The 24,019-nt window shown below is 36.6% G+C and overlaps 1 long non-coding RNA gene across 1 annotated transcript in view; it reads right to left on the bottom strand.

The window, feature by feature from the left end:
* LOC125109474 (uncharacterized) overlaps nucleotides 1–24,019 on the bottom strand; it is a 217,648-nt gene that overhangs the window by 161,810 nt on the left and 31,819 nt on the right. Inside the window, exons 2-3 of the long non-coding RNA XR_007130242.1 lie at nucleotides 15,690–15,796; nucleotides 10,219–10,319 (exon numbers count right to left, since the gene is read on the bottom strand). This is a non-coding gene — a long non-coding RNA (uncharacterized LOC125109474). The remainder of the gene's footprint in view (nucleotides 1–10,218; nucleotides 10,320–15,689; nucleotides 15,797–24,019) is intronic.

Here is a 24,019-nt window from a genome sequence, read left to right as displayed (position 1 = left end):
AAAAACATTTCATTAAGTTATCACTTTATATTAGAGACAGACTTTTGAGACTCTAGTATTCGGGAAAATAATAGTAAGAATGAGAATATTAGCATGTGTTGGCTACTTATGATGGCTTTCACTAAAAACCTATAACAAAGAGCAAAGCTTAGGCTGAAAGCAGAGAAGGACATGGGAGGCAGTAGTAGGAGCTGAGCTTAGTTGTCAAAGTTTCTCCTAATTATTTTTCATTAAATAATTGACATTGGATGAAGACAGCTAATTTCTGTCAAATATAGAATTACAGATGGGACTTCCCTACCTAAACCCATCGTTTTCAATATCTGTCTCAAATGTGGCCATAGAAGACAATGAACAAGGAAGATGTTTTCAAAGGACAGGACCAAGGACCAGTGGCCAAGAATCCACTGTAGGGCAATGGATTCTCCTAGAAAACAAAAATCAGAGGCTACCAGATTGTCTAACTGCTGGGATGGGCAGTCCTTTCCTTTCTAATAGGATATGATATGAGCTATGGACCAATGTCCACTGAGTATTGTTTCCCATTTTCCTTTCCTTTCCCTTTCTTTTCTTTTTTTCCCCCACTCTTTCCTTTTCAAATGAGAGTTTTGAGTGTAATTATCCTGTTCTTTTTCCGTTATTGTAAATTGAAAATGTTTGAAGTGGAAAATGTATGTTTAAGCCATGAATCCCTGGATCCCAAGGAGCCTTCCAGACCTGGCAGAGAGCTCTTGGCCTTGGAGCGGGATATGGTTACTGTGTTAGATTCTGGGTTGTCTTTCTCAGGGAAGATAATGAATGTGTCTCATGTAGATATGGACATTTTAAAGATTCTATGTGTGGGAAGGAGGTATGAAACTTGACTTATCATATCAGATACTGTTGGTTGTCTATGGCACATCCCTTTTCCCCTTCTTCTTACTGAAAGAGCCTACTCCCTTCTCTGTGTTCATGTGCATCAGGAAAGAATGGTCTCAGGCCCATTCTCAAGACTAGTCCAGGCCAATCATGATTCCCCTCATCCCCTTGCTGGTAACTCTTTTAGACATGGGTGTGCTGAGAAATGAAACATGAGAAGAAGTTAGCTAGAAGACTTCTGGTCATGATTTCTCTACTTTTTAAAAGAGACATAAGAAAGACATAGCCTCTCTCTGTAAGCTGTACCTTATCATGTCAGGTTATAATACATGGACCTGCTGCTGTCATCTGGTGACCATGAGGAGAGCTTTGAACTAAGTACAAAACCGACATACTTCAGAGAGGAAAACAATGGAAAGAATTCAGGATCCTTCAGACACTGAATTAAACAGTCTCATATCTCCTTCAGCTCAGGATTTCTTGTTCTTTGTAACAACAAATATCTTTGTTGCTTAAGTCTATTTAAATTGAGAATATTTTTCCTTGTTGGTCAAAGCAATCTCACTGATATACTATCTCTCTATTTCACTCTTTGAGTGCTATTTTCACCTGTTTAATATTTCATAATGCAAACTTTCCTAGAGACAGCTCATTGAAGGTAGAGCCTGGATATTAACCTAGACACTCTATTAAAGTTTACTTTTTGGAGCACAAAGAATTTATTCACTCATGCCACACAAATATTAATTCAGACCTTAGTCTTTTAGTATCTGTTATGGATTGAATTGTGTCACCCCTACCCAAATTCATATGCTGAAGTTCTAACCCCTAGATTCTCAGAATATGACCTTATTTAGAGATAGGGTCTTCACAGAGGTAATCAAGTTAAAATGAAGTCATTAGGGTGGACACTACTCTAATATGACAGGTCTACTTATAAGAAGAGGAAACTTGGGGGCACCTGGGTGGCTCAGTGGGTTAAAGCCTCTGCCTTTGGCTCAGGCATGATCCCAGGGTCCTGGAATCAAGCCCCACATCGGGCTCTCACCTCAGCAGGGAGCCTGCTTCCTCCTCTCTGTCTGCCTCTCTGCCTACTTGTGATCTCTCTCTGTCAAACAAATAAATAAAATCTTCAAAAAAAAAAAAGAAGAGGAAATTTGAAGACAGATATGCATAGAAGGTAAATAATGTGAAGAGACATGGAGGAGATAGTCATCTATAAGCCAAAGAGAGAAGTCTGGAGCATATCATTCCCTCACAGCCTGCAGAAGGAACCAACTCTGTCAACACTGCAGTCCCAGGCTGGTAGCCTCCAGAACAGTGAGACAATACATTTCTGTTATTTAAGCCACTCAGTTTAAATGGTACTTTGTTATAGTCTCCCTAAGCAAACTAATACAGTGTCTGTGCCATTTCTTCTAGGATGTAATGTATGTAAGTGCTGTATGTAGCTGTTGAATCACTAAATTGTACACCTGGAGCTAATATTATACTGTATGTTAACTAATATTTTAAGATTTAATGAAAACTTTAAAATACAGATGTAGTTATGTAGGTATAGATTTGGAAGTACTTATTCCCTATTCTCAAAGAGTTCAGTAAAGTAACTGACTGGGTAGTCACATTTAAACTAAGAGAGAAGTTATTCTCAAACACTTTAGAAGAAACTATTTATAATTCAACAAATCATATGCCAATTGCAGATCATTTTATGTGTGCACTAAACAGATTTCAGTTATAGATGTTCATGATAAGTAAATGTTATGCTCATGAGAGGAATAAAGTGTTGCATTAGTCTTAAAATATTTGACAATTAATTCAGATCAGCTTCTATAATTAATCTAATTAATTAATATAATTAATCTAATTCTAAAAGATTTGCAATGAAGCAATTTTTAACAGTTGTTCCAGCTATCAATAAAGTTCCCAGGATGTGGAGATTATGAAGGAAGATTATGAAGGCCATATTAAAATTATGCCCTTTGTCCTCTCTTAGGTAATTTAACAAAATACTAAGACAACAATAACAAAAAGAAAATTATCCTACAAATTATGATGTAAGGAAAAGAAAATTTAGGTGATGAAAGGAAGCTAGCACTATGAAGGGATAGACATGGAAGGCTTTCTCCACAGAAAGTGATAACTTTTGTGCTGGGTTTTAAAGGAGAGGAACAAATTTCATAGAGCCATCACTGGTCACTGGTTCTATTTCTCTTCCCTGCTCAGAGGCAGGAATTAACTACATTTACTTTGCCAAGAAAAACACCAGACTCTTGCTACCGAGACTTAACAGCCAGTCCTCTCTCCCTGCCAACATGCCTTAGGGCCAAACCGTGGTGAGCTATAAAATTCTTATAGTCCACCTGATTTTAGATGCCTTTTCAAAGAAAAAAAAATTCCAACTGTTAACTAAGAAATAAGTGGTCACAGCACAATTAGATTGAAAATTTTATGTGAAGTCTACTCATCTTAAGACTCTTCTAAGTTTGTCTTAATATTATCATCTATTACCTATTTACAGGAAGCCATGAGATAATTCTTTTGCAATCGAGTTTTCACAAGGACAGAAGTAAAAATAAGTAACATAGTTGACCTTAGATGAGTATGCTGTTTTGAAACATTCATGTAAAATTAAGCTTCTTTATAAAAGAGAGAGAGAAATAAATATTAAAAATGCCATTTTCATGTCCAAATCTTTCCTTATCCAGAAGAAATCTATGGTTAGAATAATGAAGCAAGACAAATATCTTTATTTGGTTTGTAATTAGATTGCATCTATCAAAATTAGTTATGAATTAAAATCTAAGGTATTTTTCTTCTAAATAGGGTAATAATACTGTATTTAATATCCCTAGAATGTTACAGTTCTCAGTTGAAATAACACTAACCTTAGAATGACTTATTTTGACTTTTGGTAGGTCATCAGTATTCCCAGGTCCATCTATGATCTGAAATGTTTAGAAGTGAGCAAAAGTGTGTTTTATACTTTGCTTAATTAACATATCTACTAAGACTGCTTCTTACTTTAGAGTCTGACAATACAAATAACTCCCTTTTTTCTGGATTTTTTCCTATTATGTAAATAAATTACATTTCTTTTTTTTTTTTAAAGATTTTATTTATTTGACAGACAGATCACAAGCAGGCAGAGAGGCAGGCAGAGAGAGAGAGGAGGAAGCAGGCTCCCCACTGAGCAGAGAGCCTGATGCGGGGCTCGATCCCAGGACCCTGGGATCATGACCTGAGCTGAAGGCAGAGGCTTTAACCCACTGAATCACCCAGGTGCCCTATCAATTACATTTCTAAAGAGCAAGTTTGGTAAAAGTGAGCAGAAATGGCCAGGAAATCTAGGCTATGAGTAAATTAATTAAGAAAGTCACCAATATATTATTGTTGTTATTGTATTGTTGTTATATTGTATTATATTCAGAAACTGAATATAAAGGCTGGTAAACCATAGAGGGTTGGTAGTACCTTAGAAACAGACTTAGATTTGGAAGTGACCTCAAACATTATCAAGTTATAGTTGAGATAACTGAGGATCACTGGGATTCAGTGACTTACTGTAAGTATAGAGCATTCTACCCACACTCTAACGAACTGAAACGCTAGGTTTCATATTTGCACCTGCTCAGGAAGTGAACCCTTTTTACATGGTCATGACACAAAAAAACCTCAAGGTTTTTCCTTTGTAGTTAGATCTTTTGCAGCATTGCTAGAAACCCTGAAGGCCCAGACCTTGAAATCTATATATGGAGTAACATAGACACTTCAAAAAAGGGGTCAGAAGAGGCCAACCCTGCCAACTGGTATTTGTTTTCCAAACTAGTGATGTTTATCATTAACTGTTTATCATTAACTGCCAATGGAAATTTGTCAGTTGATTCCTAAATGGTTCCTAAATGGCTCATGAGATTCCTAAATGGCTCATGAGAGTCTGACATTTACTCCTTGGCAGAGACACCAACCCGGAGATAGCCGACAATGCTATGAGTATGACCTATCAATTTCAAACACACAAGGAAAATGAGTCTCTGACTTACTGAAAAAAATAATAAATTTGGTGATCAGATTTATTGCCTGCAGTAAATTTGCACACTTATTGCAAGCAATAAACATATGGAATATATGCTAAAAATAGAATGATATTTCTTTTTGGCAGAATTGGTATAGTGTAAAGCAGAAAAGTATCATCTTTTCGTACTATATTGTTGAGTAATATAGAGCTAACATACCAAAAGTTGAAAAATTTGGCTCTTTGCTAAAGTAACTTTGAGTAATGAGTTATATAACTTGCCAGCACTTACCATCTGCTGTAGCCCCTACCTCTTTATTTTTCTGGGTGTTTAAAATGATTTTTCTGGATACTTTTTAATAGCTCTTAATATAGAAATTACTATTCAAACATTATATTTATTTTATTATGTTTCAATATGTTTATAAAACAGATAATATCTTAGTCCGTTCGGGCTGCTGTCATAAAATACCATACACTGGGCTTATAAACAACAGAAATTTATTTCTCACAGTTCTGGAGGCTGGGAAGTTCCAGATCAAGGCACTGGCAAATTCAGTGTCTGGTGAGATTCTGCTTCCTGATTCACAGACAGCCACCTTTTCCCTTTATCTGTACCAGGTGCAAGTAGGGAGGGAGCTCTCTGATGTTGCTTTTACAAGGGCACTAATGCCATTTATAAGAGTTCCACCTTCATGATATAATTATCTCTCAAGGACCCCACCTCCAATACCATCACACTGAGGGTTAAGTTTCAATATAGGAATTTTCTCAGGAAAGAAACATTCAGTCTGTAGCAGACAATAAGAAAAAAAAAAGTAAGTTATTTCCCAGTAGCTCACCTTTTAATATTACTGAGGAGTTTATAGCTCAGGCTTGAGCTCTCCCTTTATCTAACTCACCACATACTAAATTCAGTGTCAAGAATAGGGAAGGCATTTTAGACATCCTTTGGGAATATAAATTATTGAACACAAATATATATAATTTCAGTGATTAGTTGTAGACATCTACTTTAATATCACTAACAATTAAATGCCATGCTTTTACATTTAATTTCACATTGTTTTTTCAATCTTCTATCTTCACATGTCTTACCACCAGAAAACTACATGTGACAGAATGAGAAAAATTGGCATTGAATTGAATTAGCTGCCTTTCTGGAGTGGGTAGTTTTTGTTAAAAAACATGTTTATCCTAGATGATACTGGTGTTTGGTATTTGATTGTGACTAACTATAAAATTTGATTGTGACTTGGTATTTGATTGTGACTAACTATAAAATTTTATCTGGCTCAATTCTCCCTTTCATACCCAGAGCAGGGCTGGTACCATATTTTCCTAAGAATATTAAGGAGAAGCATCTTTCTTAGTTCCTATTCCAGGCTTCTGGGGGCATAGGAATGTTCTCAAGAACAAGCCAGATGCTCTGATCCCAACTCCATGTATGTGCCCTTATCCTTCTAACTGCAAGGTAGCCAGATCCCACCTTTGAAAAATAATGTTGGTGCGCAGCTAGAATGACTTATCAGAATTCTTCAGAGCCACAGTGGAACAGCTTTCATCCACTAACCCCTTCTTCTTTGGGCCTAACTCCTTGTCATACATGACAAAAGCATATGTAGAGGCCATGGCAGCAGGAGTCTGGCTGCAAACAGGAGCAAAAGGAAAGCTAGTCATGTCATACCAAATCTGTGCAGTTCTATTCTCCCTTATAGAAAGAAAGCTGTCAGGACTAACAATTCCAATCAAGAATTAAATGTACTTTTGACCAAATTGCTCTTCAGTGAATACCCCACTGAATCCCATTTAGGATCATTGGATTTCAGAGCTAGAAAGCATCCTAGTGACTCCAATTGGAGTTAGGCAGTTAAAAATAAAAATATTACCTTTATTATTGTGAAGGCTGTATGGAGAATGAGGGTTAGGGCTGAAAGCCAAAGGAACTTGCTAATATTTCTTGACTTAGTCTGTCCCAACCCAGCCCCCAGACCAAACCTTGAACAGAACTTGATGCTGCCTCCATCCCATCCAGTGCAAAAGTGCTTATGTACTTATGTACTTTTTAATAGGTTAACTCTACTCAATTATAATCTGTGGATTCATGGATATCAGCTACTAATCAGGTGGGCATGAAACCAGAGTGTTATTCTGGGGAAATTCTTTTGAAATAAAAGTGGGGGGGGGGCACATCACTTTCCAGCATTATGAGGAACAGAACCATAAGAAGTCTGGTGAATAGACTCTTCCTCTTCATTTCAAAATAATTTGAGAACTGTCTAGCAAGAGTGTATAGTGTACTGTAAATTATTAATACAGAACTCTAGTCTACTCTCAATAATATATAAAAGACTTTTACTAACCTCCCTCAAACATATTAGCAATAAGAAATTAATAAATAAACTTTAAACCATGGTAGGCATTTTTCTTCTCAAAGTTTTATCACAATGATTTATCTTACATGTCATATTGTAAATAATTTTAACAACAAACTTATTTTGAAGGAAGTAATGCTGGAAATAGAGCTGATATATAAGAAAGAAATTTAAGATTAAAATTAAGATGAGCTTTTCTTACAATTTAAATCTAAATGATAAGACTTTTAAAATAAAAAAAATCTCAGGAAACGATGTTACACTGGATTGAAGTTCACAAATATATAGAAGCCATCTGTTTGAAAGCAATCAAAGCAACAAAGGCAGTCAGTAATAGGTTCATATAATAGGGGTTTAATGTGTTTGCTGAATTATTACAAAGAGTGATTATATAAAGTCTGAAGAAATTGGACTTTTAACTCTCAACACTAAGACCTTTAATTCATTCAGGGCTCATCATTTCAATGAAATACCTGAGGTCACAGAGCTGTGAACTTATATGTTATGTTCTTTAATAGAAATTCTATTTGGAACAGGAATTTACTGAAATGAAACTGGCAGGATACTGAAAAATCATTTGAGTTGTTCAAATTATTAAAAATAGAATATTTTATCTTAGGTTTTAAAAAATTTAATTCCTTCATAAGAAATAATTTTTCTTTAAGTGAATTTTTTGGTCTACTTTATTTAGACTTTGGTGGGACTCCAAACTACTCTCTAACATTTGGCTCTTCAATGTAGTAAAGAGAAAAAGGAATTTTTAAAAAGCAATGTATAAAATAGTACCAAAAGACCAGGAGAAACTGCAAACACAAGATTAGTTTTACAATCCACTGAGCATCCTAATTAGAGCATCCTACTGCCTTGATCTGTCCTCTCCTATTCTCTTCTGGATAATTTCATCCACTCTCATGCTTTCAAATACCATCTTAAATGTTAATTACCTTCAAATATGTACTCCAGCCATTACCTCTCTTGCTGTGTTGACCTGTATTTCTCTTCCCATAGGACAACCTCTTCAAGAAGTTTACAGTTTTGTGTTTAAAAAAAAATACAGGTGTGTAAAAAAAATGATGGAAGTGTTATAAATATGTGTTAATAATATCAGTTTGTACCGGGTACTATAAGTACAAAAGAAAGAAAGAGAGGAAAAACTACATGGAGGAAATGGAATGGATGTCTAGGGGAAGTAATGACAGAAGGGGAGCAAGGAAGAAAGAACAGTGTAAGTCAAGTTCCTGAATGATGACTCAGCCTGCAAAATAGTTCCCTTAAACACTGGCCCTACAGTACAAAGTGGGGAATGGCCAGAAACCGGCAGGAGCCAGATCAGGGAGGGTCATACTTGGGAATTCAAAGGTATTCAACATTTCTTTTTCCTATTGTGCAACAATAGAGAAACATTAAAGGACTTTTTAAGAAAGGAAAACAGGATCAGATTTGGATATAAAGGGAAAAAAGAATTTTTCTATTTTAATCCCTCCTGCCTTCTAAAGAGCACGAATTAAATTTGTTCTATTGAGCCCCTGAAGAGATATGTTTGGACATATTTGTGAGTGGAAAGCTATAGAAGCTGAACTGCTAGAAGGAGAAGGAATTCCTTAAAACAACTTTAGGGAAATAGAACAGAAGTGAGAGAAGCCAGAAAAATATCCAAAGGCAGTGTCTCTATATGTTCCATAAAGTACTAACTCACAAATACCTTGAGTGGTTGGTTTTTTGCCTGTTTTGTTTTGGCAGAAACTTAACTTCACTTCCAAGATTATTCCCAGAGATAGTACTCACTAAGCAGATCCTGAGGATAGAGAGAACTTTGAGAGTGTTTTGACAAACAGACTATAAGGTGGCTCCCCATGATCTTTGCTTCTTGCTTTTCACATTTCTGGTTTTATAACCATTTGAGAATGGGCAGGTCTGTAACTTGTTTATAATGTATGGAATTTAGCAAAGGTGATAGACTGTTGCTCCCATGACCATATTGCACTATCATGCTAGCAAACTCACTCTAGGGATTCTCCTTGCTGGTTTAATGAAGTCAGCAGACATGTTGGGAAAGTCCACACAGTGAGGGGACTATAGGCGCCTCTAGGAGCTGAAGACAGCCTCCAGCCACTACCCAGAAAGAAGTGGGGTTCTGAGTCATACAGCTGCAAATAAATGAATTTTGCCAACAATCTGAGTGAGGTTGGAAGCAGATTCTTTCCTGGTCGAGCCTCCAGATGAAAACAAAGTCCTGTTGACATTTTGTAGTCTTGTGAGATCCTAAGCAGAGGACCCAGCTAACCTGTGCCAGGTTCTCACTATGAAATGATAAATGTGTGTGTTAAGCCCCTAAAATTTGTGATTTGTTAAATAACAATAGAAAACTAATACAAATATAATAATCCCCCAGCCTGTCTCCCACTTCACCAAATCTACATATATTTCATAGTCTGATCTTTGAGTCACAAAAGTTTTAGGGATGGGGTGCCTGGGTGGCTCAGTGGGTTAAAGCCTCTGCCTTCGGCTCAGGTCATGATCCCAGGGTCCTGCTTAGCAGGGAGCCTGCTTCCCCCTTTCTCTCTGCCTGCCTCTCTGCCTACTTGTGATCTCTCTCTGTCAAATAAATAAATAAAATCTTAAAAAAAAAAGAGAGAGAGAGAAATCTTAAAAAAAAAAAAAGTTTTAGGGAAATCATTTTCTAAAGCTGCCAAAAGGTTGGGTTAAAAGAGAGGAGACTACAGTCAGGACATAAGGGCTATAGCCCAAGTGAGAAATGATAAGAGACAAAAGCAAATTATGAAAAATAGGAGTACATTTCAAGAGAAGTCTAATGAGTCCATCTGGGACATGATAAATTCAAGGTATCTGTAGAACCTCCAAGTGATAATATCTAAGAGCTTTGGCACTAACTTTGAGAGATACTAGTTTTTATCTGGCAAAACTCACATTTTCTTGGACATAACCCTTCAAAACTTGACAATAACCTACCTTTTCAGCCCCGACCATGTATTCTGCAATTCATGGAGCTAGTGGATACTCCCCAAACAGGACACACATATTCACATTTCCAACTTTGTCCATGTTGCTCCCTTTGAATGAAATATATTTCTCAATTAGGTTTACTTATGAAAATCCAACTCACCTTTCAAAATCCAATTAAAATGTTAATATACTTTGTTAGAATGTAGGCTTTCTCAAGGGCAGGGCTCTTTGCTTTGTTTGCAGATATATCTCATAACTGTAGAATAATGTCTGGCACACAGTAGGCACACAATAAATATTTCTTGAATTAGCAGAAGAGTGTCTTCAATAAATGTCTTAGAATTAGCCATTCCTAATTGTTTCCCCACTACAGAGCAAGTACTAGTGTATTCCATATGCTTAACAAATGTTTGCTGATTGGTAGTATAACTAAAAACCTCTTCTAATGTTCCTGAACAAATGAGGAGAATAAAATGTAAATTTAATAGAAAAAAAATAAAAGGATAGGTGTACACCTGACCTTTAGCTCTGTTGAATACTGCAATCATTTGTTAATTCATTCAACAAATGGTTACTGCACACATAGTATATACAGGATGGCATCAGTTACCCTAAAGTCATTCTCAACCTCTTCTCCCCTGCCTCCCCCTAAATACAGAGGTGGAAGTATATGCTGGTCTCCCAGCATCCTTTATAGCTAAGGATAGTCATGTGACACCATTATAGTCATTAAAATGCAAGGGGAAAATTATTGAATAGGTGATTTGAGAAAAGATGTATCTTTCCTGGTAAAAAAGAGTCAAGTAGAAAGCTCTGTTCATGAGGCACCTGAGTGGCACAGCCGGTTAAGCTCTGACTCTTGATTTCAGCTCAAGTCATGATACAAGGGTCCTGGCATTGAGCACGCCCTTCCCAAAAACCAGGCTTCATGCTTAGCAGGGAGAGTGGTTAAGGATTCTGTCTTTCTCCCTCTGTCCCTCTTCCTGATTACACACTCTCTTTCTGTATATAAAATAATTTTTTTTTTTAAAGAAAGCTCTGTTCAATAGTGTCCCCTGCTTTCTGCCTTTGAAAATGGTTATGGTGCTTGGAACCGTGGTATCCAGCTTATGACTATGAAGAGAAGCCAAAGAGAATAATAAAGAAACCAACCTAAGCCCTACATTGAACAGTTAAACCAATGCCAGCAAACACCTAATTTTGGATTTCTTCTTATGTTAGACAAATAAATCCCTCTGCTTAAGATCTAATAGTCTGTTATTCTGTTACTTATAACTGAAAATATTTCCAAACTAATAGAGGAAGTTAAAAAATCTGGATAATAATATAATCTAGCAAATAATTCTACACATGAAATAGGTTTAAAATACCTAGTTGATTTTGAAATTGTAGTGTTGAAAGTAGCACTTATGTTTCTTTTAAAAATATGTAATAAGTTACACTCTATAGCATTTAGCTGTGTTGTCATAGTCTTGACTGTCTCTCACGATATTAAACCTTATCCTTTGGATAATTGTGTCAAATATGAAGAAATTGCAATTTCAATATAGCAGTCTGTCAATTCTGATTTCAAAGGTAGGTCTATTAAGATTCAAATTAAAGGGACAGGATACAGTAAAAAAATAGAAAATTAGTATTTGTGAAAATTTCAAATTTATCCACCCAAAAGTTTCTAAAAATTATATTCCAAAATAATCCTGCACTTTTCAAAAAAGTTACATAAGACTTTTGATTTATAGACATTGCAAATCACATGTGGTAATAAAAGAGCACATTGCATAATTGTATTCCTATTTTAAAAACTCCAAGCCATTTTATAGGATCATTTTTAAGCTGTCTTTTTAAAAAGTATAATAAGAACTCTATGTTTTTCTCTGTTACACTTGCCAAGTGTCATCAGAGCCTGAGTACTGTTTAAATTGCTTTTATAAATGAATAGTGTAGCCAATCAGCAGTTCCCAGAATTGCTGAATAAATGAAGCAAATATTCAAAAAAAGACTACCAGTGTGATGAATAATAATCCTAGAGACTTTCCAATAGATTTTTAAAAAATGAATCATTTATTAAAACTATTTCTAAGAAATTTCATTAACAGGAACTGTTCTGCATTAGTGGAATTACTCTACTATGAAGAGTAGTTATCAGGATCTTCCTTCTCATTTTTTATCCACAGGCACTATTTACTCAGGAAACACTTACAAGGTTAAGAAAGCATTGAGCTGGGCCTGGAGCTAAATGATGTACAGATGAATGAGATAGGGTCCCTCTCCTCCAGGAAGATTTTGCTGTAGAGTAATAGCCAGCCACATGTCTCAGTAGTTCTGTTAAGGTTGGGCATATTAGAATCTAAAGGTGGGAGCCCAGATAGATGGCTTTATTTGTTTGTTTATTAAGGAGCTGCATTTAATCCCATACTGGTGGAGTGGTCCCTGTTAACCATGCCCATAATGAGATAAATGTATCAGGGTTAGCTTGGGTGACAGTCGCAAGCAACTATGCAAACTATCATGGCAAAACAAAAGATTTGACAGAATTGAGTCAAGCTCTCCTTGTTTTTGTTTTTTGCTCTAATCACATATTCTGCTATTTTAAGAGTTCAAGTCAATGTTTCCTGATCTGAAACTTACTTGTTTCTTGATGGTATCTTAAGAAACAAAAATAAAGATACTTATTAGAATTCTATGTCTTATCTCTTGGCAGTATTATATTTTTATTCATACAACATTTTAAAGTCAGGTGTATGCAGGTTGATCAATTCTTACAGAAATTCCTGTCAGAATTAATGTTATTATGGGTGATTATCACTAAAAAGAAAATTAGTTGCATCTTATAGTAAGATAATTAGAACCAGAATTTTAAAACTATGAAGTTGAAAACACCCACAAAAAGCCTTATACAAGAATATTTATAGCAGCGATATTTGTAATAGCCAAGAAAAGCCAAAAACAAACAAATAAAAAAAGAAAGATAAAAGGAAAAGAATAAATATCCATTATTAGCTCACTAGATAAATAAAACTGTGATACACTGTGGTGGGTTGAATAGTGGCTTCCAGAAAGATATGTCCACGTGGAACCTGTGAATGTGATCTTATTTGGAAATTTGATCTTATTTGGAAATTTCCATTTTGAAAATTTAGATGAGATCATCCTTCATTAAGGTGGGTACTAAATCCAATGACACTCTCCATATAAGAGACATACAAGAAGAAAGACACAGAGACACAGAGGAAAAGGCCATGTGAAGATAGAGCCAGAGATAAAGTGCAGCCTCAAGCCAAGGACCACTAGGAGCCACCAGAAGCTGGAAGAAGCCAGGAAGGAATATTCCCTAGAGTCTTCAGAGGGAGCATGATTCTACCAACAACTTGACTTCAGGCTTATGACCTCCAGAGCTGTGAAAGAATCAACTTTTGTGGTTCTAAGCTATGAAGTTTGTTGTAATTTCTTAAGACAGTTCTAGGAAACAAATAGCAGGTATATTCATACAATGGGATACTGCTTAGCAATGAAGAATTAACTACTGAAACCCTCAACAACATGGATGAATGTCACAAAGTAGTTGGATGAAAGAAGCCATATAGTCAGACATAAAGACACTGTATAATTTTATTTACATGAAGTTCAAGAACAGGTAAACTTAATCTATAGGAATAAAAATCAGAGGAATAGTTAACCTCTCGGGGTGGGGATGGGGACTGACTGGAAAGAGGCACGAAGGTACTTTCTGGGGGAATGGAAATGTTCTACGTCTTGACTTGGATGATGACTATATAGGTGAATACAACTGTCAAAAACTCATCAAAAAGTACACTTAAGAGCTGTTACATTTTATTCAATGTAAATTAGATCTCAATTAAAAAAAACTGAGAAAAAAACAAAACAACAAATAGCAATGAGGACTGAAATTATACACCAAGTCAGGGGTTGGCAAACTACAGCCTATGGGCCAAATCTGATCTGCTGCCAATAAAATTGTATTGGAGCAGAGCCAGGCCCAATCATTTGCATATTGTGTAGGGCTGCTTTCATCCTACAAAGTCAGAGTTGAGTAGTGGTGACAGAGACCGTATGGCCCGCAAAGCTGAACATATTTACTGTCTAGCCCCTTACAACAAGTTTGCCAACCCCTACACTGAAATTATAGTCTGTAACTATGCCTCTAGCTATGGAGGCCCTTTCTTGTCTTACATCCTGTAATTCTCATTATACTCAATGGTATAAATTAACAGTGTTGGTTAAGTAAGATACTTGAAATGCCTTCACCCTAGGCAACTAGGTGAGCCTGTGAGTTAAATCTTGGGATTCTTTTTTTTTTTTTAATGATTTTTTTTATTTATTCATTTGACAGATAGAGATCACAAGTAGGTAGAGAGACAGGCAGAGAGAGAGGAGGAAGCAGGCTCCCCGCTGAGCAGAGAGCCCGATGCGGGGCTCGATCCCAGGACCCTGGGATCATGACCTGAGCTGAAGGCAGAGGCTTTAACCCACTGAGCCACCCAGGTGCCCCAAATCTTGGGATTCTTAACATTAGTTCATTTTTCTTTTACTTGACATTTTTTTGGCACAATAGTTCAGTACTACACCCTGCAAAGTCATGGCATATTATCCATATATGTGTGAACTTGTATGGCCTCATCTGGAGGCATGCTAGGAACTGAAGGAGTTCAGAAATGTCACCCCAAAATATGCTACTCTGGCATATTAATATTTTTAATTAAAGGCACTTGAACAACAGCAAATATAAGAAAAACACTCTGACTTTCCCTCTTTTTCTTGAAAGCAGGAGATGAAATTCCTATATGAAAGATGACCTCCCTATACCACAAGGAACATAACACTATCATCAAGGACAGGAAGTTAAGACCAAGAGAATGCAATACAAACCTTATGAAAATAATTCTTCTCTTCCTTTAGCCTCCCCATATAGTCATTTTCCCATAATTGCCTCTCTTTGTTCAACTTAATATAAAGGCAAGTAAGTTTGGCCACTCGTTTAGGTCTTCTTTCCTTATGAAGTTTCCCGTGTCATGCAAAACTTGTATTAAATAAACTGGTATGCTTTTCTCCTGCTGATCAGTCTTATGTCAATTTCATTCTCAGGCCCAATCAAAAAGAACCCTAAGAGGGTGAAGATAAAATTTGCCTCCCTTTCAGAGCTTTATGATTGATTACAGAGAAACAGAAGACAAAAATGGCAATGGATGGGGCAAGGTTTGAGAGAACTTAGCCAGCGGGTGAAGTGCTCCCAAGCAGCTATGACACAGCGCTTGAGAAAGGCCTAGCAAACTTGGTTGGATTCTCACAGACATAGTTATCAAAAGGGTCTAATACGAAGGTCTAGGGACTCTAGGGTAAAAGACTCTGAGCTTAGAAAGTCAAAACTATCAGCCTGATAGGACTTTTCGTTGCACTTAGAATAAAACCCAAAATCCTTAAAATGGTCTCTAAGGCCTATGTAATATGTCACTGCCTACCTCTCAGCCTTTCTTCTTCCTTCCCTCCTTCTATAATTTCTTTTAACAGTGGGAACATGATCAATGTTGACTTTCAGAAGATTCCTTTGGCAGCAGTAGGGGAGAGTCTGAAAATGAAGAGAACAGTTAGAGACCACAGGGATAGCCTAAGCAATAATCGTTTAATGAATGTTTGAATTAGGAGAGTGACAGTGGGAATGAAGAAATGATGGATTCCAGCACAAATAAAATATTTTATTATTCACTCAATGAAACACTATCAATGAAAACAAACCTCCCACAAATTACTGAGTTCATTAAATGCATGGCAACTTCCTATGCCTTATTAATGGATACAAGTTCCTCAGCACCTTCCTAGGTTAGGTGGCTGGGATTTCCAGCAGGTGGAAGCTATTAAACTTTCTGCTCTCCTGGCCCCATGGTTCTCAAACTTGAGTAGGTATCATAATCTCCTGGAGGGCTTATTAAAACACATCTTCCTGGGCCCTGCTCCCAGAGTTTCTGATGTATAGACCTCTAATGAGAATTTGCATTTCTAACAAGTTCTAACAAGTTCCCCTAGGTGATGCCATTGCTATGGGTCCGAGGAGTACAAGGACAGCATTTTGAGAAACACTTTCTAGCCAGAAGCAGGCAAGCTGGCAAATTGGGACTCCATTGAAACAGGTAGGAGAGGGCTTCTTTGACTCTGGCTCTCCAAGAATGGGGAGAGAAATACTCTTTTCTCAGGCACTTAGAAGAAGAGTGACTACATCTACCCAGGCAGTCATCTTCCTCCTAAAGGCAGTTGGCTTTCCCAAGTTACAGACCTCATAGTATCTACCCTATCTTAAAGGCAGCCCCCCAGAAACACAGATAATCAACAAGAGCCTCTGGTGGCTGCTTTTAATTACTGAGTTGCTCCAGTAAGGCATTAGGGGAAGAAAGGGGGGGGGAAAGGTGAGGGCAGAAACATGTATTTGAGCCATTTTCTTTCCAAAAACTCCTATGAGAATCAAGGATAAAAAGCATAGTGCTTGAGACATTAAGAGTACTCAATAATAAATGAAACAAGATGGGATTGGGAGGGAGACAAACCATAAGTGACTCTTAATCTCACAAAACAAACTGAGGGTTGATGGGGGGAGGGGGGTTGGGGGGTGGGGTGGGGTTATGGACATTGGGGAGGGTATGTGCTATGGTGAGTGCTATGAAGTGTGTAAACCTGGTGATTCACAGACCTGTACCCCTGGGGATAAAAATATATGTTTATAAAAAATAAAATTAAAAAAAATATATTTAAAAAAGGAAAACAAACAAACAAACAAAAACAAAAATAAACAAACCCTATAACCCCCCCCCAAAAAAGAGTACTCAATAAATGTTCACTGTTATTGTTAGGACTTCAACTTTTTGAGGTAGGCATTTGCAAAGATGGCTGCGTTGTAACAGAGTATTTGGGAAAAGCAAGTTTATCAGGAAGGTTATTAACTTAGTTAAGAACATTTTAATATCTGCATTTTCAGGGGCACCTGGGTGGCTCAGTCATTAAGCGTCTGCCCTTGGTTCAGGTTATGATCCCAGGGTCCAGGGATCGAGCCCTGCATCAGGCTCCCTGCTTGGTAGAAAGCCTGCTTCTCCCTCTCCCACTCCCTCTGCTTGTGTTCCCTCTCTTGCTGTGTCTCTCTCTGTCAAATAAATAAGATCTTTAAAAAAAAAATCTTTAAAATATATAGATATATCTGCATTTTCATATTTATAAATTTTAATGTAATGGCTCTAAGGTTAAAATTGCAGAATTTTATAGAACTGAGCTAATAAGTTATATGAGAAACAAAGAAGACAGCAGAAAGTTTCCAGAGCTTCCTTTGGGAAATGGAGATGTGACCCAGTTTGAGGCCTCACTAGCTAGAGGGTATCCCTAATGCTAGCTAGCAGCTGGCTGGCTCATGGACACTAGTTTTTGAGAGCAGGCAGTAAACACATGTTAAGCTTGTGATGTGCTTTGGCAGAAAGTCTTGACAAACCTCTGTCATTCTTTAAACACATGGTTCCAAAGTTTCTAAACAAAGTGCAGTGTAAACTTTGACTTTGCCTCCCCTGGTGGGAGGGAGGAAGGGGCAGATTTTGCAATGCCTTATTAAATATGTCAGGGTTTTGCTCATTACAAAAAAACATGTATTCTCTCCAGGGAAGAATTTCTTTTTGGCACATTCCTATACTTTAATATTTGTATCTCAGCTATCCATTCCAACAGTATTTCTATGCTTTATATACTTTCAAATTACCCTGAGACATTTACATGAGTTCTATGAATTATACCTTACTCAAAATACTTAAAGTAAAAAAAAAACAAAAAACCAGAAAGCCTATATAAATTTAACTAAAATGTATTAAAAATTATAAGAATGTATTTATTTGTAAAAATTTTAGCAACTATTCTGTGTTTTTTTTAAGCATATTATGAACCTGTAACCTGAGAAAACCTACATAGTTAATATTCTTTAAAGTGAAAGTGCAATTATTAGACTCAATCCATATTATTCAGTAAAATGCAATTCAACATTCATTTACTGTGTGACTGGTAGATTTAGGGCACACATAGGTGAATAAATGGTGAAGTCCTTGTCCTTAATGAGTTCATAGTCTTTTGACCATGTGTTTCTTTGTTTCTCTGTCACTCTCCCTCACTAGAGGAAGAAGTGACTGCCATGCAGTCTGAACGTGTTGTCACCGAGGAAGGGAACTTTTGTTGGCTTTTGAAAGATACTAAGAATTGGGGTGGGGAGATGGGGAGAGAAGGGCAGGACATTCTGAACAGAAGTAACCAAACAAGTGAGAACACTGACATAAAAAATAATTTGTTGAGACTGATAAGCAGTTCTACATGGCTGTAGCTCCTGTGTTCATATTAAGAGGAATGCAAATGAGGGTAAAAAAATTAGATGGGGCCAGATGGTGAAAGGTTCTTTGTGTTCTAAGGGATTTCAAATTTTACCTGTAGGTGGCTGGAAGCCATGGAAGCTTTGTAAGCAGCAAAGGTACAAGATTTGATTTGTTTTTTGGCAACAACTTTAGGGACAACAGTATAGAAACTGGACTATAGTGAAGTACCTCAACAAAAAGTCATGTTAGGTTTTGGTCACAACAGCCCTCAGGAGGCAGAACTCTGTTTATTGTGTTTCCAAATGCTAGATTTGACAGTAGCCTTAAATTGTCTTTATTTTTATTATTTTTTAAAGATTTATTTATTTTTGGGGGGTAGCCCATGATTTGGGGGTGGGGGCAGATGGAAAGCGAGAATCTTAAGCAGACTGCTCGCTGAGCTAGGAGCCGAATGCAGGGCTCAATCTCACCACTTTGAGTTCATGACCTGAGCCAAAATCAAAAGCTCAACTGACTGAGCTACCCAGGTACCTCAGCCTTAAATTGTTTTTAAAATTGTTGTATTATATAAAATGCAACAATTGCTGTAAATTAACTAAAACCAAGGCCCCATCCAAAGGCCAACAGTATGAGAAAAGAGTGCAAAATTGAAAATATGAGGATTTCAGGAAAAAACACACATACCCCCTCCCCACAGACACACACATATTAGGTAAGAAGTTAGGAGTAAAGATAAGTGTATTTCCTTGGTGGTCAGTAAAATCCTTTCCAACAGCTTAACTAATTAACATAAGATAAAAATCTAAGACGTTTTTGTGTAGGGGAAGAGGGAATATGATTCCTGGGATATACTGTGGAACAACTAAATAGTTTATTAAAGGAAGTAGAAAAGAAAGCTTGGGTTTATGAATCAATCAATTTGATATTTAAAAGGAAAACTATGGAGAATAATATTAATAGTTATATATAAAAGATGTCAACATAGTACACAAGAGTGGTTAGGATAATAATTTTAGACTATAAACAGTCATAAAAAATGCTAACAAAGCACTGGGCTATATGCTACTTATGTATTATTATGTAACACAAAGAACTTTGAGTTTGCAAAATTTTCATAATAAAATTCAGCTTCAGAAGTTTATTTTAAAACTTATAGAGTTTCAGTGTGCATACACTAAATTTGATTTCATATTACTACTGAAAACATAAAACAGATTCAAAAAATCAAATATTAATTTTTTTCTTTTTTCAAGTTTTTGTTTATATTCTAGTTAGTAGGGGCTCCTGGGTGGCACAGTTGGTTAAATGTCTAACTGTTGGTTTCAGTTCAGGTTATGCTCTAATATTTGTGAGATCCAGCTAACATCTGGCTCTATGTTCAGCATGGAGTCTGCTTTGGACTGTCTCTCCCTCTCCCTCTGCTTGCCACCTGTGGTCTATCACACCCTCTTTCTCTCTTTCTAAATTAATAAACAAATCTTTAAATTCCAGTTAATATACAGTGTGATATAGTTTCAGGTGTAGAATTTAGTGATTCGTCACTTACCTATAACACCCTGTTCATCACAACAAGTGCCCTCTTTAAATACTCAACACCCATTTAACCTGTCCACCTGCTCACCTCCCATCCAGTAACCCTCTGTTTATTCTTTATAGTTAAGAGCCTGTTTTCTGGTTTGCACCTCTTTTTTCCCCCGCTATGTTCATCTGTTTCATTTCTTAAATTCCACATGAGTGATATCAAACAGTATTTTCTTTCTCTGACTGACTTATTTCACTTAGCATAATGGTCTCTAGCTCCACATCATTGCAAATGGCATGATTTCATTCTTTTTTTATGGCTGAGTAATATGCTGCTGTGTGTGTGTGTGTGTGTGTGTGTGTGTGGCGTGTGTGCATACCATGACTTCTTTCTCCAGTCAGCAGTCAATGGGCATATGGGCATTTGGGCTCTTTCCATAACTTGGCTATTGTTGACAATGCTGCTATAAACATCAGGGTGCATGTATCCCTTTGAATCAGTATTTTTGTGTCCTTTAGGTAATACCTAGAGTGCATTGCTGGTGGTAGGTAGTCTATTTTTCAACATTTTGATGAATTTCCATACTGTTTTCCAAAGTGGTTGCACCAGTTTGCATTCCCAGGAACAGTGCAAGAGTGTTCCCCTTTCTCTGCATCCTCACCAACATCTATTATTTCCTTTGTTGTTAATTTTAACCATTCTGACTGGTGCCAAGTGATATCTCATTGTAGTTTTGATTTGTATTTCCCTGGTGGTGAGTGATGTTGACCATCTTTCCATGTGTGTGTTAACCATCTGTATGTCTTCTTTGGCAAAAATGTCCATTCATATCTTCTGTCCATTTTTTTAACTGGGTTATTTGGTTTTTTGGGTGTTGAGTTTTATATGTTCTTTATATATTTAGGATTACTAATCCTTTATCAGATATGTCATTTGCAATATCTTCTCCCATTTCAAGGTTGCCTTTTAGTTTTGTTGATTATTCCTTCACTGTGCAGAAGTTTTTATCTTGATAAATTCCTAGTAGTTTATTTTGCTTTTGTTTCTTCTCGCCTTGGCAAGAAGTTGCTCAGCTGATGTCAAAGAGGTTACTGCCGATATTCTCCTCTAGGATTTTGGTGGTTTCCTGTCTCACATTTAGGTCTGTCATCCATTTTGAATGTGTAAGAAAGTAGTCCAGGGGCACCTGGTGGGTCAATTGGTTAAGCATCCAACTCTTGATTTTGGCTCAGGTCATGATCTCAGCGTTGTGAGATTGAGCCCCACATCAGGCCTGTGCTCAGCAGGGAGTCATCTTGAGATTCTCTTCTTCCCTCTTTCCCTTTTCCCCTCCCCAACACTTGCACTGTCTGTATATATAATAATAAAGATAAATAAAACTTTAAAAAATTGTCCAATTTCATTCTTTTGCATGTTGTTGTCCAATTTTCCCCAGCACAATTTGTTGAGACAATCTTTTTTCCACTGGATATTCTTTCCTGCTTTAAGATTAGTTGACTATATAGTTGCAGGTTTATTTCTGGGTTTTCTATTCTGTTCCACTAATCTATGAGTCTGTTTTTGTGTCAGTACCATACTGTCTTGATCACTAGAGCTTTGTAATATAATTTAAACTCTGGAATTGTGATGTCTCCACCTTTGCTTTTCTTTTTCAAGATTGCTTTGGTTGTTTGGGGTCTTTGTGGTCCCGTAAAATTTTAGGATTGTTTGTTCTAACTCTGTGAAAAATGCTGTTGCTATTTTGATAGGGATTGCATTAAATGTGTAGACTGCTTTGGGTAGTATGGACATTATAACAATATTTGCTCTTCCAATCCATGAGCACAGAATGTTTTTCAATTTCTTTGCGCCATCTTTAATTTCTTTCATCAGTGTTTATAGTTTTCAGAGCACTAGTCTTTTACCTCTTTGGTTAGGTTTATTTCCAGGTACCTTATGGTTTTCCAATTGTACATGGAATCAATTCCTTGAAGAAATCAAATGTCCATTTAAATTAAGTCTTATTTCACACAGGTTCTCAAAATGAGTCATAGAGGAAATTATTCAATCAGATCTGCTTTTGTTATTATTAACTTACTTCATGGAATGTATAAAATAAAACAAAAAACCCTACTAAATTTAATTGAATCTTTTTAAAGATAGCATAAAATATATTCATTAGAGGGATGCCTGGATGGCTCAGTTGGTTAAGCAGCTGCCTTCGGCTCAGGTCATGATCCCAGCATCCTGGGATCGAGTCCCACATCAGGCTCCTTGTTCAGCAGGGAGCCTGCTTCTCCTTCTGCCTCTTCCTGCCACTCTGCCTGTGTGCTCTCTCTCTCTCTCTCTCTGACAAATAAATAAATTTTAAAAAAATATTCATTAGAAACTCTGATGTCAATATGTTTGTCTTAAACATGGAACCAAATTACAAACAAACCTCACTTAAAAAGTATTGCTCTTTTTTCCCCTATTTTTTCTTTTCTTTTTTTCCGAGATAAAATTGGTATTTGTTTCAGGCATACAACATTATAATTTGATATTTGTATACACTACAAAATGATCACCACCATAGTCCAGTTACCAGGCATCACCCTATGACAGAGCTCCTTCACCCACTTTGTCTACCCCCTAAACCTCCTTCCCCTCTTATAATTACCCATCTGTATCTATGAATTTGGTTTTTTAAAGTAAACTCTATGCCCGAAGTGGAGTTTGAACTCATAACCTTAAGATTAAAAGTCACATGCCCTACCAGCTGACCCAGCCAGGTACCTGCTTTGTTTTTTAGATGCTGTGTATAAATAAAATGATATATATACCTTTCTCTGTCTGACTTATTTCACTTAGCATAATACCATCAATGTCCATCCATTTGCTGCAAATGGCAAGCTTTCCTTTTTTTTTAATTTTTATTTTATTTTTTATAAACATATATTTTTATCCCCAGGTGTACAGGTCTGTGAATCGCCAGGTTTACACACTTCACAGCACTCACCATAGCACATACCCTCCCCAATGTCCATAACTCCACCCCCAAACCCCCCTCCCCCCAGCAACCCTCAGTTTGTTTTGTGAGATTAAGAGTCACTTATGGTTTGTCCAAGCTTTCCTTTTTTATGGCTGTATTATGGCAGTAGTATTCTGTTGTGTGTGTGTATATGTGTGTACAATATATATACTACATGTCTATATCTGTATTTCTATCCACCTATATATATGTATATTGCCATCTTCTTTATTCATTTATCTGTCAATGGATACTTGTTTCCATTATCTTGACTATTTTAATAATCCTGCAATGAACATGGGTTTCATGTATCTTTTTGAATTAGTGTGTTTGTATTTCTTGGATAAATACCCAGAAGTGGAATAGCTGAACTGTATGCTAGTTCTATTTTACTTTTTTGAGGAATCTCCATACTATTTTTCTGTAGTAGCTGCACTAATTTACAATCCTACCGACAGTGTACAAAAGCTCTCTTTTCTTCACATCCTCTCCAACACTTACTTCTTGTCTTTTTGATAATAGCCATTCTGACAGGCATGAAATTGATAACTCATTCTGGTTTTGATTTCCATTTCTCTGATGATTAGTAATGTTAAACATCTTTTCAAGTGCCTGTTGGCCATATATATGTTCTTTGGGAAAATGTCTATTCAGATCCTCTGCCCATTTTTCAGTCAGGTTGTTTTTGTTATTGTGTTAGGAGTTCTTTATATATTTTGGATATTAACCCCTTATTGGATACATGATTTGCAAATATTTTCTCCCATTCAGTAGCTTGCCTTTTTGTTTTATTGATGGTTTCCTTTGCTGTGCAGATACTTTTTAGTTTGATATAGTCCTGTTGTTTATTTTTGTTTGTCTCCCTTGCCTTTGGAGTCAGACAGAAAGAAAGAAAGAAGGAAAACATTGTTAAGATCAATATCAAGGAGCTTACTGCCTATATTTTCTTCTAGG

Source organism: Lutra lutra, chromosome 9, assembly GCF_902655055.1.
Source record: "Lutra lutra chromosome 9, mLutLut1.2, whole genome shotgun sequence".
In the NCBI taxonomy this organism is placed as follows: domain Eukaryota; kingdom Metazoa; phylum Chordata; class Mammalia; order Carnivora; family Mustelidae; genus Lutra; species Lutra lutra.
The sequence above is the reverse complement of the archived record's forward strand: the minus strand, read 5'-3'. Positions and strand labels throughout refer to the sequence as shown.